Here is an 11,737-nt window from a genome sequence, read left to right as displayed (position 1 = left end):
CTGAACCATCCAGTCACCCCATAGCCTTCACTTTTTTTTTTAATTTTTTTTTAACATTTATTCATTATTGAGACAGAGAGAGAGAGAGAGAGAGAGAGCATGAATGGGGGAAGGTCAGAGAGAGAGGGAGACACAGAATCTGAAATAGGCTCTAGGCTCTGAGCTGTCAGCACAGAGCCCGACGCAGGGCTTGAACTCACAGACCACGAGATCAGGACCTGAGCCGAAGTCGGACGCCCAACCGACTGAGCCACCCAGGCGCCCCATAGCCTTCACTTTTTAAAAAATGTTTTTTAATTATTTATTTTTGAGAGAGAGAGAGCACAGGTGGGGAAGGGGCAGAGAGAGAGGGGGACAGAGGTTCTGAAGTAGGCTCTGCACTGACAGCAGTGAGCCCATGTGGGGCTCCCCTGAGCCAAAGTCAGACACTCAACTGACTGAGCCACCCAGGGGCCCCTAGCCTTCACTTTTAGAGGTTAAATTCACATTAAGCATCCAGATTGCACTAAAACAATCCTTGACATTAATAACACCCTAACCATATCAATTTACTTGCAGAGCATCCAGATGTAGCTACTATTGTATGAAAGCAGATGAGATGATCTTTTAGGTTTTAAAAAAATAATCCTATAAAATTAAATCCAGTTTATATGACACTACCAAATCCACTATGGCTTATAATTTTTCCCCCCTCTGGCTGCCCTATTTATTAACTCTATGATCCTGGAAAAATATCAAATTCCTAACCTGCTAAACGATATGCATATTAGCACCCCGTAAGTTTTGAAGTTTGAGATAATGGAAGTCACAGTGCTTTGAAATCATGCTTGCTATATAATTATAGTTATGATTATTACATACATTCTCCAGCCAGGCTTTACAAACATCCAATCCAAATGGTATATCAATACCAGTGCATTCACTGAGAAAATAAAATACACACACACACACACACACACACACACACACACCAGCAAAGGGAGTGAGTACAATGCAGAAATAAAAGGGTGAATTAGGAAAGGGAAGTAAAAACTAACCAGATATAAATGAAAATGACATTGGCAACACGAAAGCAAGCACGCGTGTACCTGCTGGTCGGAATTTAGACCCTATTTCTTCAGACAGTTAAATAAGAGCTGGGGCAAATTAAGGTTTTCTTCCCGTATAAATGTAAATTTTGCAATTCAGAGGGAAAGAATAGTCTCACCCTACACCTACAAGTTTCTGAGTATAGTAAATTATAAAGAAATTGGGGCAGGGGGTACGGGTGCTGGGGAAGAATAAGAATGAGCAAATGTTTTCAATCCATTATAAAACAGCAGCCTGATCATTGTATGTGATTGTATTCTCAAATAAAACAAATACCTTCGAATTTGGAATTTGGAAACACTGTTTGATTCACCTTTTCCTCAGCAGTCGATCAGCTTAATTAAGCCCAGAAGGGAAAAGTTGCACAGTAAGTTCCCTTTGTACTTACGGTTCTTTGATAAGAACTCTAAAACACTATTTTGTGGATCCTAGCAACCATTTTACAAATATCAGAAGGTAAATCACCAGTTCTTTAATTTGATGACTCATTAGATGGCTTTAAACAAAATTTTACCTACCTACTCCAACCACACCCTTACAGCCACCCTCCCTAACTCTCATGGAGCTTGTACTAGAACCCCCTAGGCTTCTTGTTTAAAAATGCAGGTAACTGGGGCCGTGAAAAAAACCTGAATTAGAATTCTAGGGGTTGTGACTTGGGTATCTGTATTCTAATAGAACTTCACTATACTTGATAAATCTTTGCCCTAGAACTGGCTCAATACATCTGAATCTCTGTGCATGGTTGTGTTATTCATTTAGCATTTAGGGTGTACTGGTACGTATTCATTCATCCAGCAAATTCATACGCACCTACTATGTATCCAAACTGTGCTAAAAACTCTGCTGTCATTTTTTGGAGTGTCTACCACCAACCAGATTAAAAGGCCCTTTCAGATAGGGATCCTAAGCAAACATTTCTTCATAATCTTAAAGACCGATAATATAGCCTCCATTTAAAAGTTGGCCCCTCAGGGTCCATTCGCCCTCCTTCCTTTCTAACAGAATTTCAGTTTTGTCCAGGGACTCATCTGCATAGCCAAGTATTTCAGAGGAAATTGTCAGGAATGAGTCTGATTCCTCTAAAGGTAATGCCATTACCCTTACAAGAACTGTGTCAGACATTTGCATGTGACCTAATTCTGGCCAATGAGGCATGAGGGGAAGTCGGCTGGGAGGCTTTGGCAAAGTTTCCTGCCTCCTCCAAGAAAGCTACAGGAAGAGGTGGTCTCTCTTTTTCCTCCAAATAACGATACTTCTGCTGTGTTATCTGGAACTGCGGCAGCCATCTTGTTACTTCTCTGAGGAAGAAGCTTCCACTGGGGACAGCAGAGAGGAGAAATGGGAAATACTTCGTTCCTTAATTAATTAATTAAAAAAAATTTTTTTTTGAGCCTCTAATCAACCAATGGTGACAGCTACTCTACCTTAGGGCTTCTGATTCACTGAGAGAAAGAGAGAGAGACAGAGGGCAAGCAGGGGAGGGGCAGAGAGAGAGAGAGGGAGACACAGAATCTGAAGCAGGCTCCAGTCTCTGGACTGTCAGCACAGAGCCCGACGCGGGGCTCGAACTCACAAACCATGAGATCATGACCTGAGCCGAAGTCGGACATTTAACAGGCTGAGCCACCCAGGCGCCCCGAGTCTGCATTTCTGTATTTGCAGCCAAAGCACACTGATGGTTCTAGATGATGTTGACAATGACTGGAAAAATAAAATGATAGGCTTTCCATATTCACAGATGGCACTGTGAATACTGACCACAAGTGAGGTTTATTTGTGGGGCTGTAAATAAAAACATCAATGCAAGACCTAGAATCTGTACAGAGCTACCCTCTTTCTCCTAAGCCCCTATAACCTTTTCATGTGCCTTTCAGACAAAGGAAGGTCAGGAGAAGGTGAGTGGCTCCCAAAAATGTCTAGTGGCCACCATTGCCCTCTTGCTTTTTGGCCACCTCCCCCACCCCCTGGCTTGAGTCCTCCTCCTCCCTTGGCTTATCTGACACTTGCTTACTATGTCGCTTTTCTTCGTTACATGTCAACACTGTTCTCCCTCTCCTTCAATGGCTCCCTTCCTCCTCTACCCACAAAAGATGAGTCTTTCCAAAGAATGGACTCCTCCCTTCTCCATTTCTCCCACTCTACTAGAGTTTCTGACTGCTTAGCAGACAGTTTTACCTAGATATTATCCTCTAATCAAAATCAGTGTGTTCAAAGTCAGACCTACCCGTTTCTATCTGAACACCATCTCCTCTCTCTGGAAACGATACCATAATTTTTTCAAGATTAAGACCTTGATTGTGATCTTTGATTTCTCCACCTTCCCCATCATTTTCTCCTGGCTCCAAGTCCTAACAAGCCCTCTTGCATAATTTCTCTCTCACACATCCTTTCCTTCCGTTCTTACGGCCACTACCCTGGTTCAGGCTCCGACTTTATCACCTTAGACCTGGAATACCACGGTAACTCTCTAATGCATTCCTCTCTGTTCTTGCCTCCTGCCCTGTGCCCAGCCCTTCTTGCATAGTCCAGAACATCTGCCCCGTCAGAAACCTTCAGTGAGTTTCCACTGCCTTTAAATTTATGTCCAAACTCTCTGGCCAAGCAAGGCTCCAAAATGAGACCCGCAGTTATCTTTCCAGGCACGGCCCCAAACATGCCTCTCTACAAACTCAACACAAACAAGCAAATTTACCCCTCATTTTTCATGTATTCCTTACAGTTTCCTTCCTTCAGCCTTGGGTTTATACTGGACTACCCTCTGCCTCCTCCCTGTCTCCAGCCACCAAAACTGAACCTGTTTTCCAAGGCTCAAGTAAGAGTCTGAAAGTGTCCTGATTGCCTCATATGGAAGTTATTCATAAAAGTAATAATGACGATTTAAAACAATAAGTACTATTCAATGAGTGCTTACTCTATGCCAGCCACTTGTAAAATGTGGATGATAAAACCCACCTAACGGAGTTATTGTGAAGAGTCAATGAGCCGATGTACAAACAAGGCTGAGACCAGATCCTGGTATATGTGGAAGGTGCCCAACACATATTGACTGAATCGTCACTAATTATGCCATTGAAATGTCACAATGAGGCTTTGCTGCAGTCCAAATGCCATGTGTTGGCTACTCAAAAGAGAATGAATGTGGAGGAAGTGGTTAAGATTACCAGGGGGGTTGGGAAAGGAGAGACCCAGTTCCAGTCCCTCCCGGCACCCCCAGCACAACTTTCCGAGTCGCAGGCAAATAATCATGTCTTTGTTTCAAATCACATATATTGTCTGGTGATATGCTTGTTCTTCACATTTCTAGTGTGTGTGTGTGTGTGTGTGTGTGTGTGTCTGTGCGTCTGTGTGTGTGTGTGTGTGTGTGTGTGTGTCTGTGTGTGTGTGTGTCTGTGTGTGTGTGTGTGTGTTTCATAGCCCTTCACTTCCTCGTTCTGGGAAGCGAAATGCAGAACTCCGAGAGCATTGGGAAACAAGTTCTTTCCAATGTGATTAGAGGTATAAAATCATGTGGGAGACTAAAGAGAAAGCTCTTTTCTGGTGAGCACAAGCTCCTCATAAATTTTTATCCCCTTAAAAATAAACAACAAAGTTTCCCCCTCGTGCTATATTTATTCTTGCTGTTTCTCAAACCAAAACACAACTTAAGAGACCGTTACTACACAGGAATGTTAAATACGTGGTTTGCATGCTAAGTCTGTGACAATCCTTACTCACATTCCAATGCTAGGAAATTAGCAATTTAAATCTCTCTTTGAAACATACTGTGGATTTACTCCTCAGAACTCCCCCCCCCCCAAAATCCCAAACTGCATTCAGTTACACTAAGGTTAGAACATTATGATTTGCATAATAAGTATTTGTTAATAAGTAAATATCCCAGTCCTCTAAAACTGAGATGGGAAGTGTAGTTAGAGTTCGGACCTACTTAAAAAGATTCATTTAGGCCAAGGAAAGCCCCGATCTGGTGCTTTGAAAAATATGGGGCCATATGTTCATGAATGACACAGGATTTAAAATTCCTGGAGGGAGAAGGTCCACCTGCTCCAGCAGGGGGCTGGATTATGACACACAGGAATGCAATCTCCATTTCTCGGGAATTCAGGTACAAATTAGCATGTCAAGGATAGCCGAGTTACTCCCTGGAAAGCTACAGCATATTCTTTCATCCCAACATTCTTATATAGTCAAGACTCCCTGCTTGGGTTTTAGCGCCACACCGCGTGGGGTGCTTCTTAAAAATACAGATTCTCACGCTCAACCCAAGGCCTGAAAATCTGTATTTTTAACAAGCACCCATGTCTCAGCTGACTCATCCTTCAATCCACATCACCTTGCAGAGAAGGTTGTTTTATCTTCGTTTGTTTGTTGTGTGGTAACAGATCTTCCGGCTTTCTCTTTTTTGAAGCATGTCCTTCCGGGGTGCTGAAGATTCCCCAGGTATGGTGCCAACACCCAGCTCTGTCCTCTGAAGCAGATCCTCCTCTTCTTTTTGCCTCAACAGTATTCACCTTTTCTGCAGCACCCTTTCTTTCCTGGGGGGGACGAAGCTCTTCTGATGTGTGTTAAAGGACACCAGTGACAATTACTCACATGAGCTTTTATATGTGACTTTCAATGCCTTCATTATGATTATTCTGTTCTTCCATGGGCCTCTTGTCAGAAAGTGGTTTGAAATGCATAAAATGAAATACAACGGAAACCAACTGTATTGAAATACTGCTCTCAAAATGGTTTTTTTTTAATTTTTTTTAACGTTTATTTATTTTTGAGACAGAGAGAGACAGAGCATGAATGGGGAGGGGCAGAGAGAGAGGCAGACACAGAATCTGAAACGGGCTCCAGGCTCTGAGCTGTCAGCACAGAGCCCAATGCGGGGCTCAAACCCACAGACCATGAGATCGTGACCTGAGCCGAAGTCGGACGCTTAACCGACTGAGCCACCCAGGCGCCCCTCAAAATATGTTTTGAAATGTGAAATAGTAACGTGTTCTTCTTCGTCGATATATCAGAAAACAAGACCTAGAGGCATATCTAATAGTTTTCTTAATTTGAAAATATCCAGAGCATCAATGATATCTCGAAATATTCATAGCGACGGTAACGTCATGCAAAAATACCTATGATTTCAGGGGCGCCTGGGTGGCGCAGTCGGTTGAGCGTCCGACTTCAGCCAGGTCACGATCTCGCGGTCCGTGAGTTCGAGCCCCGCGTCGGGCTCTGGGCTGATGGCTCAGAGCCTGGAGCCTGTTTCCGATTCTGTGTCTCCCTCTCTCTCTCTGCCCCTCCCTCGTTCATGCTCTGTCTCTCTCTGTCCCAAAAATAAATAAAAACATTGAAAAAAAAAATACCTATGATTTCTATTGGTGACGAAGTCTTAGGTGGTGCTAAGGTGTGTTGACTACATTCATAATTAAAATTTCAGTTAGGTGAGAATACAGATATAATTTAATATAATATTTTTCTTCATCCAAGTTCACGGACCCCCTGAATTCAAGGTCCTTGGGCCTTGGATCCTGATTAAGAAATCTTGCCTTCATCAAATGATTTGATTAATTGTGGAAATTTAGTCACTGTGGCTGGCCAGTGCAGGCTTTCCCTACACAAATAGAGTGCATTTGAGTTTTTTAGCCACGAGTCTCTGAAAGTCACCCACCATATTGCCTGGCGGTTAGTAAGGGATTACAAACGTTTTGGAAGGCTTCTCTTCCTTGCGTGTTTATTTGTTTTATGTCCCCTGGAGACTTCACCTGTTCTGGTAATGCCCCCAGGCCTTCCTCTCCCCCTCCCATCCCTCTGTGGAATCTTCATTGGCTCCCAGGCCCTTACTGGGCCAGGCCCCCTTTCCCCTCCCCCATCCAGCTTGCTGCTCCAGCCTGGGTCCGTTCCCTTCCCTCCCCTTGAGCTTCTACTTTCCACTGTGTCCCCTAAAAAGCTCCTGTCCCCTCTGGGAGTTACCCGGTTGTGTTTTCCAGTTTGCCAACAAATGCTTACAAAATCCTTCAGAGGTCTCGTCCCGTGAGAGATACTGAAAAATACCATTCTCTTGGCCCACTGATCAGTCAGCTTTGGACAACACTTTTTTCACCCTGTAGTCACAGGCATTAGTGATAGACACGTCAGCAAGTTATTTGGCTGAAGCCTCGGTGCTCACCAAAGCACTGACCTGGCCTGCTTCTCTCTAATTGAGTGCCAAGCCCCCAACCCACACCCACATTAAAATAAGCAGTTGATATCCGAGAAAGAGAGAGAGAGAGAGAATTTTCCATGTTCACACAGAAGGAAATTTAGACAAAAGAGGCTCAATAACATGTCTAAAATCAAGAATAATGACAATAATAGATTATATTCTTGTATTAATAAGTATCGACACAATAATAGTGATATTATTATTTCAGAGTCAGTGGTTTTTCACTTCTATTCCCTGGACACAGATTTTGAGACAAGGAATATTCATAGGAAAATGATGTATTAGGGAGTGTTCCCAGGAAAAACCGTTAGGGGAATAAGGAAGTGGGGCAGGGAAGAAAAGAGGACCAAGTAAGTCTGTGACACCAAGCCGAGGTGACTTGGGGAGGGGTAGCTCACACCTCAAGAGTTGTCCCACCCAAGGACAGGGATGGGAACATTTGTATCCCCATTTCTGCCTGTGGTCCATTACGGACTACAGGTTGTGGAGGGGGATAATCGCCAGGGAGACCCGGCTTTCTGCAGCACAGGTAAAGCAGGCTACAGCAGAGATGGGGTGGCTGGTGGCAGAAAGCACACCCAGTGTCAGGGCACACTGACAGCATCTACTGAGGGGACCTCAAGAAAGGAGCAGCCTTATAAAAGGAAACAACATATAGGGCACCGGGGTGGCTCGGTCAGTTAAGCGTCTGATTTCCATTCACGGCATGATCTCAGGGTTCGCTAGATCAAGCCCCATGTCGGGTTCTGTGTTGACAGCACAGAGCCTGCTTGGGATTCTCTCCGCCCACCCCACCCCCGCTCTGCCTTTCCCCTGCTCTCTCTCTCTCTCTCTCTCTCTCAAAATAAATAAACTTAAAAAAAAAGGGGGGGGAGGAAACAATAACATATAGCTCTGACTTTGTTGTGTTCTATCTGTATGGATAACATTCCCTGCTGGAGAACAAGCACTAGGAAGAGAGCAGCCAGCACTGTTCTTCGAGTCAGGAGGCCTGGGTTTCAGTCAGGGTTTGGGCCGCAGCGTGACCCTGGGGGAGACGGTCAGTCCCGCTGGCCCTCAGCTTCCCCTCCGGACCCCGTGCAATGTCAGAGGCAACAATGGAGATGCCAAGTAAACACTTGTGGGTCGACTAAAATGGTAGTATTTCAGCACCGTAGGAATTTAGGTCATGGCTAACCTCCAAGCTCCCTCCCTGCTGGGTCTTTAGCACGAGGCCGCCTCCCGGTTTCCATGTTTCTGTCATTCTTCTAGGGGGAGTTTGCTTTCGTATATGTGATTCAGCTCTTCAGAGGGAACCCGTGACAGTCATGTGAGATGTGTTTAATTTTGTACGGTTTAATTGTACATTAGCCACAGGGTCTGCTAGATGACTCTGCTTTTCCGAGGAAAACTTTTTCAAGGTTTTTTTTTTTTTCTAGGAGACCGAAAAGAGGGAAACATCAATGACTATTTCCTTTGTAAATATCCACGTCGGACTAGAGAAATCACATAGAGTGGCTTTTTGTCCAAAACAGGTGAATAAATGACTCTTCTTTTTTTTTTTTTTTTTTTTTTTTCATTCTCAGGATGAGATTTACACTGTCAGACTTGTACTCCAGTTTTGTGGTACTCTACAGTCAGGTCGCAACTAGAATGAACGTTGTCAATGCCGTTATATGAGGCAGAATCGGAGTGAGGAAGGCAACTCCCGTGATCTGGTAGACACACAGGGGTGCCGCCCAGATCCCCCTTCAAGGAGGTATGTGCTGTCTGGCTGGGGGGGGGGGGGGGCAATGCAGTCAGCAAACAGCCCGGCCATCAGCTCCTTCTTGGTGGGTCTCAGCTGCCTAAACGGCCTCGTGCAAGGTCATGCCCTTCCCAGGAAAGCCTGAGTCCAGTGGCTGAGGAAAGTGGGGGGGTATTAAAGCCTAACTGTTTTGACCTAACTGGGGAAAGCATGACAATAAATGCTTGCTCCAGATTGTCCTGTTGGGTTGCTGAAGCCTTTGTTGGGTGGATGTAACAGTTAACTTCTTCCCCAAAGCAGTCCTGCTTCCTCTCACATCCTTTTACGGGTGTTCATCTCTGACAATCATCTTGCACCCCAGACTTCCAGAGACTCTAACCTGTGGCCATCGGTGCTGGGCGTGGTCCCAGAAAGCAGGGGACAAAGTGAGGGTTTGAAAGTGGATCACACACCACCAGGCTGGCCGTCAGGCCCCCATCGCTGGTGGTAAGTAGAGTCCAGATGCTGCAACACCGGCGGCCATTCAATTGTTACATCTCCCAGGGCGGGGGGCTGGGGGGTGCGGGGTGATTTGGGCACGAGTACCAGGAGAAGCCAATGCACTAGTGGGTGCGATGTATCAGGTATTTGAAACTTGGAAAGAAAAGGTAGATATAAGGATAATTGGATTGGGTGGCTATGGCTAAGTCCCACTGATGGCTACAGAAACTTAAGGAGCAGCTGAGGGTGAAAACCATGTATGAAATCCAGGCGTGAACGCCAGAAGGCTCACTGGATATTCACAGATGCACCTTCAGACCTGCAATGGTGGGAGAAGAAAAAATTTTGGACACTTCCAGCTAAGAGACTGGACTTCAAAAAAAATTAAAGCAGGCCCATGTCAAGAGAGGGGACTAGGTTAGAAAAACCTTTAGTCCTAACAGATGGAATGGAGACATCTTGGTGGATGTCCCCAAAGATTTTGACATCTCACTGTCTGAATTTCCTAGGCCGTTGGCCACCCGAGAACTGGCATGATGGGCACATGAATGGAGAGGCCACCGTGACAGAGATGAAGGCTGAGAATATTTCCAAGGGCACATAAAGGCAGTTCTTGCCTTGCACCCTGAAACCGTGCAGTGTTAATAATCAATGGGGAAGGGGCGCCCCGGGGGGCTCAGGCGGTTAAGCCCCTGACTTCAGCTCAGGTCATGATCTCATGGTTTGTGAGTTTGAGCCCTGCATGGGGCTCTCTGCTATCAGCACAGAGCCCACTTCAGATCCCGTGTCTCCCTCTCTCTGCCCCTCCCCAATAGTGCGTGTGCGTGCACATGCGCACATGCGCTCTCTCTCTCTTCTGTCAAAAATAAACATTTTAAAAAAATCAGTGGGGGGGGGCGCCTGGGTGGCTCAGTCGGTTGAGCGTCTGACTTCAGCTCAGGTCATGATCTCACAGCTCGTGGGTTCGAGCCCCGCGTCGGGCTCTGTGCTGACAGCTCGGAGCCTGGAGCCTGCTTTGAATTCTGTGTCTTCCTCTCTCTGCCCCTAACCCACTCATGTTCTGTCTCTGTCTCTCTCAAAAATAAACATTAAAAAAAATCTTAAAAAAAAAAAAAATCAGTGGGGGAAAAATGATAATCATTCTGCGACTTTAAAAACGTTTTGTCAAAATATTAAAAACCGTTTTACTGTTGGTTGTACATGTATAGGGAAACAAAAAAAAAATAGTACGACTAATATTCTGTTAGTCAACTATGACATGAAAACATGAGAAAGTCTGGAAATTAGTGGTTTATTCCTGTATAAGTAAACTTAGCAACAAGAGTTTGGACAATGTTTACCATCTTGTATGCTTTTCTATATGGAGAGAGCATCTCTTTTATGCCTCTGTGGAGAACTGTTGTATTCCTTTCTAAGTCTGGATCAGTTTCCGACATTTTATGCTTTGCGCTTTCCACGAAATTGAACGGGAATGTCATGAGAATTTTCAAAGAGCCGCTTCCGCGTGAGGTTTCTGCCAGGTCCGCTTCCTCTGGGACACCTCCACTCTCTTGCTGCCACCTCGTTCTCAGTTCCGTCGCTACCTTTGGCCTTCACTAAGTTCCTCTGCTGTGCATCTAGAGGCTCCCAAAGGGCAGCTGGGGGCGTGTTCCCAGAGTCAGCTGTTTCTTCTATAATTCCTTTGACTCGAATTTCACTTCCAGCCTTATCACTGTGGGGATGCAATGCCATGCTTTCATCTCTTTGGCCAATTCCCTTTTTCGAGTATCCATCGTAGTCAACCGTCACATGGGTAGCTTCGCTGGGAACCAGGTAACACAACTAGACGCTTGGCTGCCCGCCTGTGTGTGAACTGAACAAAGGTGGGCAGTGCCCGGTCACCACCTGACTTTGAAAGAAGTGATGGGATCAGCACCGATCACGACATGCATCTTCTATTCACATAGTGATCGTTGGCCTACAGAGCTAACATTGGGGTTTGCGCTCTGCACAGTTTGTACAGTTAATACAGTGTTGTAACAGATATTTGAACCGTGTTGTTGGGGGACCGGTGTTATTTAACTAAATCATGGTAACTGAAGTTTTGTGCGTATTGGAACCATGCAAAGCAAGGACTAACTGTACTTCCAAGACTGATGTAGCTACTGCCACTGTCCGACGTCCAATTTGTCTGCAACAGAGACCAATATTGAGCCCCTTACTCCTCAATGAGGCCAACTGGCCAAGTGGGGGCAAGTTGGCCACGTTGGGCC

General features: G+C 45.3%; 1 long non-coding RNA gene across 3 annotated transcripts; it reads left to right on the top strand.

Moving 5' to 3' along the window:
* The first annotated feature begins 8,515 nt into the window (after positions 1-8,515).
* On the top strand, positions 8,516-10,255 carry LOC122495688. Of its 3 annotated transcripts, none has more exons than XR_006300541.1 (4): positions 8,516-8,793; positions 8,878-9,017; positions 9,367-9,491; positions 9,995-10,255. It is a non-coding gene; the product is annotated as an uncharacterized LOC122495688 (long non-coding RNA). The 3 variants fall into 3 exon arrangements; XR_006300540.1 differs by having other exon boundaries at positions 8,518-8,793; positions 8,896-9,017; XR_006300539.1 differs by lacking the exon at positions 8,516-8,793 and having other exon boundaries at positions 8,809-9,017.
* The last annotated feature ends 1,482 nt before the right edge of the window (positions 10,256-11,737 follow it).

This window comes from Prionailurus bengalensis, chromosome F2, assembly GCF_016509475.1.
Source record: "Prionailurus bengalensis isolate Pbe53 chromosome F2, Fcat_Pben_1.1_paternal_pri, whole genome shotgun sequence".
Classification (NCBI taxonomy): domain Eukaryota; kingdom Metazoa; phylum Chordata; class Mammalia; order Carnivora; family Felidae; genus Prionailurus; species Prionailurus bengalensis.
This window is presented reverse-complemented; position numbering and strand designations above follow the sequence as displayed.